The 13,036-nt window shown below is 43.2% G+C and overlaps 2 non-coding genes across 2 annotated transcripts; one reads left to right on the forward strand and one right to left on the reverse strand.

The window, feature by feature from the left end:
- Positions 1-12,017: 12,017 nt before the first annotated feature.
- Positions 12,018-12,090, reverse strand: TRNAF-GAA. Its single transcript has one exon. It is a non-coding gene; the product is annotated as a tRNA-Phe (tRNA).
- A 424-nt stretch (positions 12,091-12,514) lies between these two features.
- Positions 12,515-12,588, forward strand: TRNAN-GUU. The gene has a single exon. It is a non-coding gene; the product is annotated as a tRNA-Asn (tRNA).
- Positions 12,589-13,036: the final 448 nt, after the last annotated feature.

A 13,036-nucleotide genomic window follows, 5' to 3' on the forward strand; every position in this document is an offset into this window, starting at 1 on the left:
ATCCACCATGGTTAGGATACCCCAGCCCCCTTGGGACAGACATTCATTCCGCATCATGAGTAGATTACAAGTTCCAAGTTTCAGAAAAACGGGATGCTTCCACAGAGGGATCCATCATTTAAACTTGTACCACACTAAAGACAAGGAATCTGGATGTATTTGGATATTTCATTTGTTCACTTTAGTGATTTTCCTCCAATCAATATCAGTAAATATGTTTTTGAACACCCATCCAGCGAGTACTGCCCATTTTGTCCAGGTACCTGTCCCTAAGAGCAAGAGTAACATACACACACACAAGGTTTCACTTGCCTGGGCCACGAAGGTTATCGTTCACCCCCACAGAAAGAGTGCCTGCACTGCTATTGTTGTAGTCTACAACCAACGTTTGGGTTGTGTAGGGTGTGCAGCAGTGCCAGACGTCCTCAGAGCCTTTGTCTTGTCCGAGTCTTCAGATCCTTCATCTTGCCCTTGTCTTCAGAGCCTTCATCAGATCTCACCTTCCTCTGTCCTGATGCACAAGCCGTTTCCAAGTGGCGAGTCCAAAAGGGTGAGTCAGAGTGGGCGGAGGGCTACCTCAGAGATTAGCATTGCGTTGCTGAATCTCACTCCTGTCTGTGCAGGTTCAACGAGGTCTTCAAGTCATGTGCCAAATTCAAGAGTATTCCAGTCTCAGCTCAGCCCTGCTCAGATGCATTCAGCCGCCAGTGGCGTGAACCGCAGCCAGCCCCAGAGTTGTGCAGATCGCGCCGAGGCATAGAGGCTCACGATCGCATTCTGTGCTCTGTCCACAACAGATTGTGGGTCATGAGCTCAGTGAACGTGTCCTCAAGACAGGCCTTCCATGCTTGACTCTTGTTCCTTTCTGAATTAATTTTTTTTTTTTACAACTCGCAGGAGGCACCTGCATTTGTTCAAATTCCATAGCTGTTTCAAGTACTGCAGCCTTGTTTCCTCCCCTCCGAGCCGAAGAGAACAGGCTGGAGGGAATGGGCTTTGAGGAGGGGGTACTGTTGTGAATGCCACTGCAGGTCAGGCCCACACGTGGTTCACGCACCCCTAATGCCACCACTCCCTGCTCCTGGCGCTATCTTGCAGCACCACGGACATTCAGTGCCGCCTCTCCCTCCTGTGCGGCTTCTCCCTCTGGCTTGCCACCGCTGTCTCCATGCAGCCCTGGAGCATCGCCAACTTCCTGGATGCTGCCGACATACCACTCTTGCATGGTACCTCAGCCAAAGATTTAAAGGGACTATAGCAGGAAAAGCCCCGTGGCTCCTCCTGATGATGTTATCCTTCCAGGCCTACAAAAGGGGCCTTTCTTCAGTCGAGCATTGCCTTTGCAAGGAGTTGCTACACCCCTGGAGTTCCTGGAGTTCCAGTGGTTGGTGTTCCACCTTCAGGGAGCAGAAGGATGGAGGGCTGCCATCTCCAAAAAAAAAAACAGGGGTGGGTAAGAGTATGGGGCAGGGGTGTGGCCTGCTTATTGCAGCGGTTGCTACCCCTAATTGAGCTGGATGTTCACTTGGATGCAGATCCGGCGCTGCTCTCTACATTGGTGGTGGGGTGGAGGGGAATTAGGGCTGGAAGGTACTGGAAGCCAATAGTAACAGGTGGGAGAGAGAAAAAGGAAAAAAAAAAAAAAAAGGATAAAGTGCGTAGCTTGCTGGGCAGACTGGATGGGCCGTTTGGTCTTCTTCTGCCATCATTTCTATGTTTCTATATATGTTTCTGTTCCAGCTCTTCACTCCAGGAATCATTGGAGTTCCTGTTCTTGATCTTCTTTTCTTCAAGAACATAAGAAATTGCCATGCTGGGTCAGACCAAGGGTTCATCAAGCCCAGCATCCTGTTTCCAGGAGAGGCCAAACCAGGCCACAAGAACCTGGCAAGTACCCAAACACCAAGAAAATCCCATGCTACTGATGCAATTAATAGCAGTGGCTATTCCCTAAGTAAACTTGATTAATAGCAATTAATGGACTTCTCCTCCAAGAACTTATCCAAACCTTTTTTGAACCCAGCTATACTAACTGCACTAACCACATCCTCTGGCAACAAATTCCAGAGCTTAATTGTGCGTTGAGTGAAAAAGAATTTTCTCTGATTAGTCTTAAATGTGCTACTTGCTAACTTCATGGAATGTACACGCAATTGCGTATTTTTGTTCCTTGTACACCGACGTGATATCTTTGATGAGCGGCGGTATAGAAAAACCAATAAATAAATAAATAAATAAATGCCCCCTAGTCCTTCTATTATCCGAAAGTGTAAATAACCAATTCACATCTACTCAATCAAGAGGTATTCATGTTCTTTGTTTGAAGCTTCAGCATGTTCCATGTTCCTGGTCTCTCATCGGTTCCTGTCTTCAGCATCTTGTTCCTGAGTCCAAGTCTTCATCATATTCCTGAATCCAAGTTTCACATCTTGTTTCTGGTTCCAAGCCTTTGTCCTGTCCAGAGTATTCAGAGTCTTTGCTGCTGGATCAAGTCTTCGGAAGTCCACCCTTGGTTTTAAAGTCTGAGCCTGAATCTGAGTTCCTAAACTTGAGTCTGAGTTCCTGAGTCCATTCCCTGGTCTATGGAGTCTTGTTCCTGCTTTTGCCTTGAGCCTGAGCCTAGTGCCTGCACTGCTATTGTCGTGGTCTGTAAATAGCCTTCAGGTTGTGTAGGGCATGCAGTGGTGCCAGTCACCCTTAGAGCTTTCGTCTTGTCTGAGTCTTCATTGCCTCCATCTTGTCCTAGTCTTCAGAGCTTTCGTCTTGTCTGAGTCTTCAAAGCCTTTGTCTTGCCCTCGACTTCAGAGCCTTGGTCAGTCCTCATCTTCATCTGTCCTGATGCACAAGCCATTTGCTAGCAGCGAGTCCGAAAGGATTTTCGGAGTGGCCAGAGGACTACCCCAGAGACCAGCATTGCATTGCTGGGTCTCACTCCTGTGCATGCAGGTTCAGCGAGGCCTTCAAGTCGTGTGCCAAGTTCGAGAGTATTTCAGTCTCAGTCCAGCCCGTACATGGATTAATTTGCCCGCCAGCAGCATGGACCATGGTCAGCCCTGTGCTTGTGCAAGTTGTGCAGCAGGCCAGGGGCTCATAAGCACTTTCCATGCTCCATCTGCAACAGGATTGGGTTTTGATATCTTTTTAACCAAGCAACCAGACAAGCGAAGGTGGAGAGAGAATGAGAGACTTTTGCAAAGAGAATCAAGAATCTCAATGTTGGATTATTGGATTACAGTTTAAGGTTTTGGGAAGTCTGGAACCCATTATTTTGGATATTTTTGAAGTGGAGATATTTTTCCAACAGATTGGCTGATGCTGGTGTTACGGAGCGTGGATTCTTTGGCAAAGGGGAAGTTGGTACCACCTGTGGGGAGGAGCCCCACAGGTCTCCACCGTTGGCAGGCGAAGTTAATGGAAAGCCTGAGACCCTGTTGACGCTTCACCACTACCAGCCCACGTTTCCCTCAGGCTGAGCCCTTGGGTACCGGGGCCGGCTGGACCTTCGTGGGGCCCCAAGAGACAGAGTTCAGGTGCAGGTGTAGCTCTTAGCAGGCAAAGATGAGTTGAAGGCAGGAGCTGGCAAAGCAAGACTGATGGCACGGCTGGAGGTCAGGTAAAGCTGAGGTCTTGGCAGGCAGCGAATCTCGGAGGTCAGGTACAAGCAGAGGTCCAGCCAGTCAGAAGCAAGATTACAGGAACGGGACTATCAGGAACGCAAGCAGGAGCCGAGTAGCCAAGGTGAGAGCTTGCAGGAAGGTCTTGCCTTAAATAGTCCCGGGTCAAGAGGGAGAAGCCCTAGCACCTCCCATAGCGATTCCCTTAAATGATGTCAGAGGCCATGCGCACGTGCCTAGGAGCACAGGGCACCCCTGCGGGACCGGATGGGGCACCACCGCGTCTAGGCCAAGAAGGAACAGCAGCATCGGAGGCTTGGCGTAGGCCCTGCATGGAGGGAGCGCGCAGCCAACAGGGAACAGCAGCATCGGAGGCCCTGCATGGAAGAAGCGCATGGCCAGGGAGGAGCAGCTGCGCCAGAGGCCTGGCAGGAGCCTGGAGCGGAGAGCGCATGGCGACCGCGGCATGCGGAAGTCTCGTGACCGAGGCATGGCGACCGCAGTCACAAGACTTCCAGGGCTAGCAAGCGGCGGGCAGCCGCAGCGGTAGGTGGAGGGAGCAGGCTGCGGCCTACTGCGGCCGCATCCCATAATAACTGAAGCCACACTCTAGTTGTCCTGCCCCACTCGTGAGGATATATTGACTGAGAATGAAGCTACAAGAGATAGGAGAAAAGTGAAAGAATCTAGAATGGACAGGGAAGGTACTGATTTTCTCATTTTGATCTGTGGAGGTTTTTTTTTTATTTTATCATTCTTGACTTGGATACTTTTATTTAAGTTACAGTAAAACATTTATGTTGAACACCACTACTGGACTCCTTTTGAATTTTTTCTCCTGCCGCTTCCAGTGAAAAAGTTGAATGGATGGACACTGTGTTGAGTTTACTTTCTACCTGTTTTGTTTCCTTGCTCCTGTTCAGGACCCTGTTGCATCATATTAGGATTTGCTACCTAGAGTGTGAGCTGTGAGTAATCCAGGGAGTGACTGCACCCAGGTCCCTGGGAGATTTTCTTCCTTTCCATCCGGACTTGGATCTGGACCTGTGACACCCATGGTTAAGGATTAAGCACCAGGTAAAGAACCCACTACATAAGCAAAGGAAATGAATGCAGCTGAGACAGTGCTACTTTCTGAATGAATTCATACTGCTAGTTTTAATTCTATCAGCTTTTCTCTCTTGAAAAGTCTTGTTTATCCAGAGCAGGTTCAATTTCAGGCAAGGTTATTTCGGGGGAAGGGGAAATGAACATTTATCCTCGCTTTTGTTAAACATTAAGTTAGGTAAAAGTCAATAAGTCTTGTTTCCGGACGTGACTTTCTAGTTCTAATATACAAAGTCAGATAAAATCCCTGGACAACATTTGTGCTTCCTTTCCTGTCATTCCATATACTTTCAGTCATGTGATTGAATAACCACAGGAACAAGTGTATTTGAATTATGGATGCAGTCCAATTAGGATAATCACATTTGACAGAAGTAATTTATGTCAGTTCTTGTATATATTCCTGTCTATCTCCTCCATTTACTTTACAGTTGCAACCCCAGTTTCAGAGCTTGGTTTTTAAGAGAATTATTATTGATGTAATTGTAGCAATAGAGGTGTCTCTCCCTTTTGCAACTCCTCTTTTATTCCACTTTGCATACTGCTAACTGTAACAGGCCGATACAGTACAGTGCGCTCCGGCGCACTATTAACCCGCATTTGGATGCGCGTTTTTGACGCGCTAGCTTTACCCCTTATTCAGTAAGGGGTAATAGCGCGTCAAAAACGCACGACCAACCCCCCGAAACTAATAGCGCTCGCAAAATGCAAATGCATATTGATGGCCCTATTAGATATTCCCACGCAATTCACTAAGTAAAATGTGCAGCCAAGCCGCACATTTTACTTTCAGAAATTAGCGCCTACCCAAAGGTAGGCGTTAATTTCTGCCGGCACCGGGAAAGTGCACAGAAAAGCAGTAAAAACTGCATTTCTGTACATCCTGCGACTTAATATCATGGTAATATTAAGTCGGAGGTCCCAAAGTAAAAAATAATAAAAAAAAAAAAAAATTTAAATTGACTCGTGGGTTGAAAACCGAATGCTCAATTTTGTCAGCGTCCGGTTTCCGAGCCCATGGCTGTCACCGTGTCAGCGGGTTTGAGAACCGACGCTGGCAGAATTGAGCGTCGGCTGTCAAACTCGCTGACAGCCGCCGCTCCTGTCAAAAAAGAGGGCCCTCATTTTACCGCGGGCCCTCATTTAAATACTGAATCGCGCGCACAAGAGAGTGGCCTGTGCACGCGCCGGGAGAACGGGCGCTCGCCCGCTGTCCCACGACTTTTACTGAATCGGCCTGTTACTGCATGCCATATGGCCCATTGGATTGACGTTCTTTAATATTATAGTTAGCTGTTTATAAATTGTAAATGTGAACAGCATTGTATAAATCTGATGGAAATACACAGGTCTGTTATTAGGATTGAGGTCACTTTGTTGGGAACGCCTTTCTTCTTCCATAATCTTTAATCTGAATTCTCTAAAATCAGCTGCACTTGTACTAATTCAGCTGCTTTATGTGTCTGCTATCATGCGTCCAATATCTGAGTTTGTATTTTTCTAATCTCAGGGGATAAATCATGTAAGTATTTAATTGGCAGAAACAGCAAATTGTTAACGGTGCCTTTCTTTTCATATCTGCTATGATCAGAATACTAAATGTCCATATTGTTTGGCATTGTTGGTGTTTGTGTACAGGAAGATCCTCTAGAGGTTGTTGTTGAAAGCGCACCTTCTTAATTAAAGTGTTTTTTTCCATGATGCTATAATGAAATGTTTGATTTCTGACAAAGAGCACATTATAATCTGTGTTGCACTGCTGGGTTCATGTAAATAAGGCCCCTGATAATTCTCTGTGCAGATAAGAGCAGCCCACTTTCTGTATGACAAAGAGAATTCTGCCCATATTTGGTACAGCAGAGTGGAAATCACATTGACGTCAAAAAAATGTTCCATAAAACACAGCCAAAAGAATGAAGGTCTGCTACGGTCAAGCACTAACAATGGGCAGCTTGGTAAAGCTGACACAGTCGCCAAATAACTTGAATGAATGCAATTGTTATTTCTATCATTATCATTAATTTGTTCCCTACGTGGTACGTAAAAAAAAATATATTCAAGCAAAAAAAGTATATTTAAGCAAAAAAAAAAAAAAATCATGTAATGCTATTGTGTTCAAAACAGTTGCTTCTTTGCCTTTTGGCTAAGATCAAGGGTAAGATCTGAACTAAATGCTGATGGTTGTCTGTTCTTGGCCTTGTAGCTGACATTAAGAATCTGCATAATATTGGGAGGGCTAATTCCCTGCTACCCACCTCATTGGGGAAAGGACCCTGGCCAAACTGGAATAATTAAATCTCTTATATAAAAAAAAACAAAAACGTCAGAACAGTACCCAGGTTTGTAATAAATAGCTATGCAAAATTGCAGGAATAACCTTGAGATCCTCCCTTCTCTTGTTTCAGGTGATAGAGTTATAGCACTGGAAACCTGAGTCCAGCTGACACTTACCCCCTCAGCTTCTGTTTTACAGACTGGTGCAGCATATGTATGTCCTGAAGGTGACCTGGTTCAGGTGTCAACTTAGGACTGCATGTTAGTCTAGAGCACAGGCCTGTGTGTCCAATAAGGAAGAAGAGATTGGTTCCTTCCACCCTATCCTATACAGAAGAAATTAAAAAAAACTAACAATTTGTAGAATCATTTTGTGCAGAGTGATATCCATAAACAAAAGAACTGAGTAGTCAAGAATCCCAATATTGTTTGTAGAACATTTATTTGTGCGGTGAAATGGACTTTCATAACACCCATGAGGAGGAAGTTTTGCCTCTTTTACAGGTTTCAATTAAGGAATACTAGAAACTACTACGTGCAGCATTGGCCCCTGATGCAGAGTGTATCGAAACATAGTACTATGTCGGATTTCCATTGTCTGGTTTTCATCTTTACAGCTGAACACTTCTAAGGGAAGTAACTTTGCATGAATTGATACATATTAAAAATATTTTTATTTGCAACAAAAATGTTTTTTAAAAACATGGATTATTGATGGATGTGTGACTACTAACTTGGACCAATGACTAAATATGACCCGTTGTTAATGGTAAGGAAGTAAAAGGCAAATCTTCCTCCTCATAGGGGTTATAAAGGTACATTTCACTGTACAAATACTTTACAAAAATATTGGTGCATTCATTGTTTGACTCTTATCTTTTGGATGATTTACAGGGTGATGCCCATGCCTGCATGGATCTCAAAGAGTACTGCCTTCCATAACTCTCTAACTATAGCAATGATAAGGATGAGGGTGCACGCTGAAGACCTGGGATCTGTGTGAATCTTACCTTCGCCCATCAGAACACATTCAGACCGATGCAATGAGGTGCATCCAGCCTAGCGCACAGGTTTACTTGTGGTTGAGTGTGGGTTTCATGTGCGCAATAATAGCCCCGGATGTAGTAAGGAGATTAGCGTGTCTACAATGCATGTCCTAACAAATACCTACCAGAAAGTGCCCAACACATTTAAATTCCATGTAAATGAAGACATTAGCTATTACCACCTGATGCAGGAAAGCGTGCTCAAAGGCTGGGGGCCCAACGCATATTTTTTTACGTGGGAAAATTAACTCCAACTCTGGAGGTGGAGTAAAGTTTATTCGCAGTCAAGGTCTCATGAGTAACATAAAAAATTCGGTACTCTCTGTTCTATAAATGTGCCCCTTGTAGGATATGGTTGTTTAAAGAGATTAGCATAAGATTTAGTAATCTGGGGTTAGAACAAATACTAAAATATTATATGTAGGGAGGAGCTAAAGGACATCTTATAGGTGATTCCTTTCCTTTTGGTTATCAACAGGCATTGTAGATTTCCATAACTTCATGTAAACGATGCACTTTTGTTAGGAATGCCCAATTTAGATGTCCATGTTCATGCTGCAATAAACTTGTGAGTACAAGAGACTCTCATTTCTCCAGTAGCGCACCCTTTTTTATGCCGCTCCAATTTTATGCTCATTTGAATACTGCATCAGGCGCACAGAGGATGTGGTTGCGCAGGCATTAGGAAAACAGGCACTTATATTGGGTGCCCGATTTTTGTGTGCGTCTTATTTCATCGGCCTGTTTGCGTGGACTGTGCTTTGCTTTTGTGTATTGGCTTTTGTTATGGCTCTCATTTTGGTATTAACTGTATTCTCCATTTAAGAATAGTGACATGATGATTTGTACTGATTAAAGATGTAATAAAGATTAAATAAAAAAAATCTTTATGGATGACTTGGATACAATCTATTTTTGATCTAGAGTCATACCACTTGCAGTCACAACATTCTTCCTCCAATGGCTTGAAAAGGACTGGTAACTCAATGACCTAACACCAAACTTCCTATAGCATCTCATAAGAATTGCCATACTGGGTCAGACCAAGGGTTCATGAAGCTCAATATCCTGCTTCCAACAGTATTCCAAAAACACAGTATCCCTCTGTAGTTTCATACATTAATTTTCTCCTCCATCCTCTACATGGCCTCATCTCATGCCAACTTCCCTGTTTCTTCTCTCTTTTATATTTTTAATGTATTTTTCTGTTATTAATTCTAGCAATCAAGTTGACTTTCAAAGTATATGCACCTTGAAAGAGTGGGTGAGGGGACGGGGAGAGAGAGAGAGAGAGAGAGAGAAAGAGAGAACCTAGCTATAAGCTCCATCTAACCTTATCCATGGCTCTTTAGAAATCCAAATGTCGCTCCTGCCTTGCCAAGTCCTTATTCAAAATGGCACCGCTTCCATGCAACAAAATGGCCCCGGCCTCAGGGCTGACCTGTGCCATTTTAAATAGGGACTTGGTCAGGTAGAAGCAACAAAGGGTTGCTGTTGCCCAGTTTGGATTTCTAAAGAAATGGTTTTCCAGGAAGAAGGGTGGTGGTGGTGAAATGAAAGATGGAGCAGGCTTTCATTTTTACATTTTTTACAGTGCCTCTTCTTTTTCTCTTGGTTTGTTTTTTTTTCATTCATATAGAACAAAATGAACCAAAAGAAACTAGACATGATACAAAGGCATAAAAACAAAACAAAATGAAAGACAAACTGAAAGGATAAAAATGTAAGCGCTCACCCCTAATATGTAGCCATTTGCTACAGTACTGGAAGCAGCCTTTAAAGAATTAACCTGTCCTACCTCCCACCATGCCCCTCACCCACTCATCCCATTTCCTGCTTTTATTATTATTATTACTTGGATTTATTTTCCGCCTTTCTGAATATGAGATTTGCTCAACGCGGGTTACAGCAAGTTAGAGAACTTGCTTAAAAAGATGTTTGTAGCTTTACATTACAAAGTGTAAACAGTTTTGGGCAGATTGCTTTTGGGGCACAGATTCTGCTCCTCCGAGATTTGCCCAGGCCCCTATCTTCAATTTAATGCCGCTGCCTTTCAGAGTTTAAATCTTATTCCCGCTGCACCCCAAAAACCTACTCAGCTAATTTGTCTGTTTGTCTTCACTAGATTGTAAGCTCCATTGAGAAGGGACTGTATCTGTACAGACTACATGAATCTTGTAGAGCTGGGTAAATGATTAACATTAGTAGTAGTAGTAGTAGTAGTAGTAGTAGTAACAGCTACTTGTCTATCCCACACAGCCAGGAAAGACAACAGAAGGGCTAGAAGATGCAGAAAAAGGGGGGAGGAAGGAAAGAATGAGAGTGGAAGAGAGGTGACAGAGATATAAATAAAAATGATAAGAGAGTGAAGTGGAAGAGGGGAAAAAAAAGGAGGGATAGATACAAATTCCAGAAGGAGCTGTGAGCTTCACACAACTAAATGCTCTACTTAAGGCTGAACAGACAAAGAAAAAGAACATGGAATATTAATGAGCAAATAATCCAAGGCGAAAGACATAAAATGCTGACTAAACTGTATTACCTGAGCTGGTTGCTATGCAACAGTGATTGCTACGCAACGGCCATTATGGAAGGGTTAACCAAACATATTCACAGCAATGGCCTATGGTAACTCTAGGATGATTATATTAAATTTAATTGTAATTAATCCCAGCTGAATTTAACAGATTTAAAGGTTGACATCTGTATTTCAAACTGTCTTATATTACCATGCAACATTTGAAACAAAAGTTATGTTGTTTGGCCTGTACTAAAGGATTTTGTTGTGTTTAGAAAAACTGGCAGGTATTTTTTATTTTTATTAGTTTTTTTTTTTACAATATGGGCAGGACTGCACAGTTAAGTCAGAGCAAGAGGTAAAGGGAACTCCTTCCCTAAAACAGCTTACATCCAGGGCCATTTGATGCAAGCTGGACTTCTGCCTGGAGACCCAAGGTGGGGGTGGGGGGCTGAGGGGACTGCCAGAGGGCAGAGGCAAGAGGGTGAATCACACATAACTGAGGCCCCTTCTGAATTTGTCCCCTCTCCTTCCCTTTCCCAATATGAGCTGGTCAATAGTGGCCTAGCCTGCCTCAGGTGACCTGGGGGTAGGCCATAGCCTGGGGGTGCTGTGATCCCTGCTGATGGTCCTGCTTAAACCCAAATCTGTACAGGGCGTCTCCTAGAATGTACAGACTCTTCAGAGCACAGATTCTTATCCCCACAGCCGTTAGAAAACCAAGGGACATGTATCCATAGGATTTACTTAGGTTCAATTTTTATGCTAAATACCTCGGGAATTCTTTACTCCGCCTTCTCACATTGGGGAATTTCAGCATCTCTTATTGTTTCAGAGTCAGAAAGGATAATGAAAGGACCTGGAGCCAGAACTAATATAAAATACCTAGGGACCTTCATTTTCTGTTTTTATTTTATTTTTCTTGGGAATATTTCAATATTTATTATAACAAACAAAAATGGGAGAAAATCAGTGGAAAAAAAATGAATTGTATTTTTCCCACTGATTTTCTCCCATTTCTGTTTGTTATAATAAATACTGAGAAATTCCTGAGTAAAATACAATAAAAACTTAAAACAAAGGTCCCTAAAAATACCATAAAGCTGTCAGAAATATAAAATTACAACAGAAAAGTAACCAAAATAAGCCAAGGACAAGAAATCAATAAATAGTGGAAACATCAGAAAACTGAGAAATTGTCACTTATCAAGTACCATCTTTGGACAGATTAAATGATAAACAAAGCAACATCAAGATGCTAAAAATTAAAAAACCCTAAAGATTTCAATGTTTCTAATCCAGGTATTACCTTTGGTAAGAGGCTATTGAGAAAATCATAGCTATGCTATTGTTTAAAAGGTTCACTTGATTCCATGCCTTCATTTTTTATTTAACTCCAGTTTACACAAAATAGTGTTTTTAACTCTACAAGTTATATGAAGAAGAATAAAAAGGTTTTGCCGAAACCCGGGATCGAACCAGGGACCTTTAGATCTTCAGTCTAACGCTCTCCCAACTGAGCTATTTCGGCAGCTGTTGTCATGTATGTTCGTTCTTTCTCTTCTTTTGTTTCCGAATCCCCTTCCGTTCCCCCTCATACATTGACGTCAGAAATAGGTATTCAATTTAGGGACGGTCTTATCCAGCTGCTTCCTGCCCATTCTTTCAACACGCGGATTCCCAGGCGCCTTAAGGAAAAGCGAACCGCAAGGTGTCTCCTCTGCCTATTTACTTTAAGGCTTTACCTAATAGGATCCCAGTTACCTCCCTCGGTCCAGTTTTAATAAAACTCTCCGCATCAGGCCATGGTTTGTGGTTGCTACGGGTTTCATGGGGCGCCATTAGTATAATACGGAGCGGCGTCAGAAAACTGAAATGCAAACTTTATAACTAAATTTGTAATGTGACAGCTGGAAATGTGAAAGAGATGTCAAGAGAACAGCTACCACAGCTCAGTCTCTGTGGCGCAATCGGTTAGCGCGTTCGGCTGTTAACCGAAAGGTTGGTGGTTCGAGCCCACCCAGGGACGCGGGATCAATTTTTTCCATAGGCTCAGTTTCAGGATAGCATAAAAATACAGATGTCGAACTTTATTTTTGTTTTTATTATTTTTTGGAGAGGGGTGGGCAGGATGGTAGGAGAAGGAGGAGTCAAAATATAATACCATAACTCTACAAAAGAAGAAAAATGGTAGTTGATTGCTGCCATCCTCTAATGATGTATGGCTACAGAGTTTGAAATCATACCCTAATATCAAAAAGTACATCTCAGAAAGTATCAGGGAACATGCCGTTTAGAAAGCCATCTCCATCACAGGACACCTAGCTTTTCTGTACCCCTCCACACCTCAGTATCATGTGCAGGAAATTCAGTGCCTAGCTAGGCAAATATATATCACACAGATTCATTCTAAATATCCTGAAAATCATTGCTTACATCTAAGAGTGATCCATAGGGAAAGACATTTTTCCTATTGA

The sequence above is a fragment of the Rhinatrema bivittatum genome, chromosome 4, assembly GCF_901001135.1.
Source record: "Rhinatrema bivittatum chromosome 4, aRhiBiv1.1, whole genome shotgun sequence".
Classification (NCBI taxonomy): Eukaryota; Metazoa; Chordata; class Amphibia; order Gymnophiona; family Rhinatrematidae; genus Rhinatrema; species Rhinatrema bivittatum.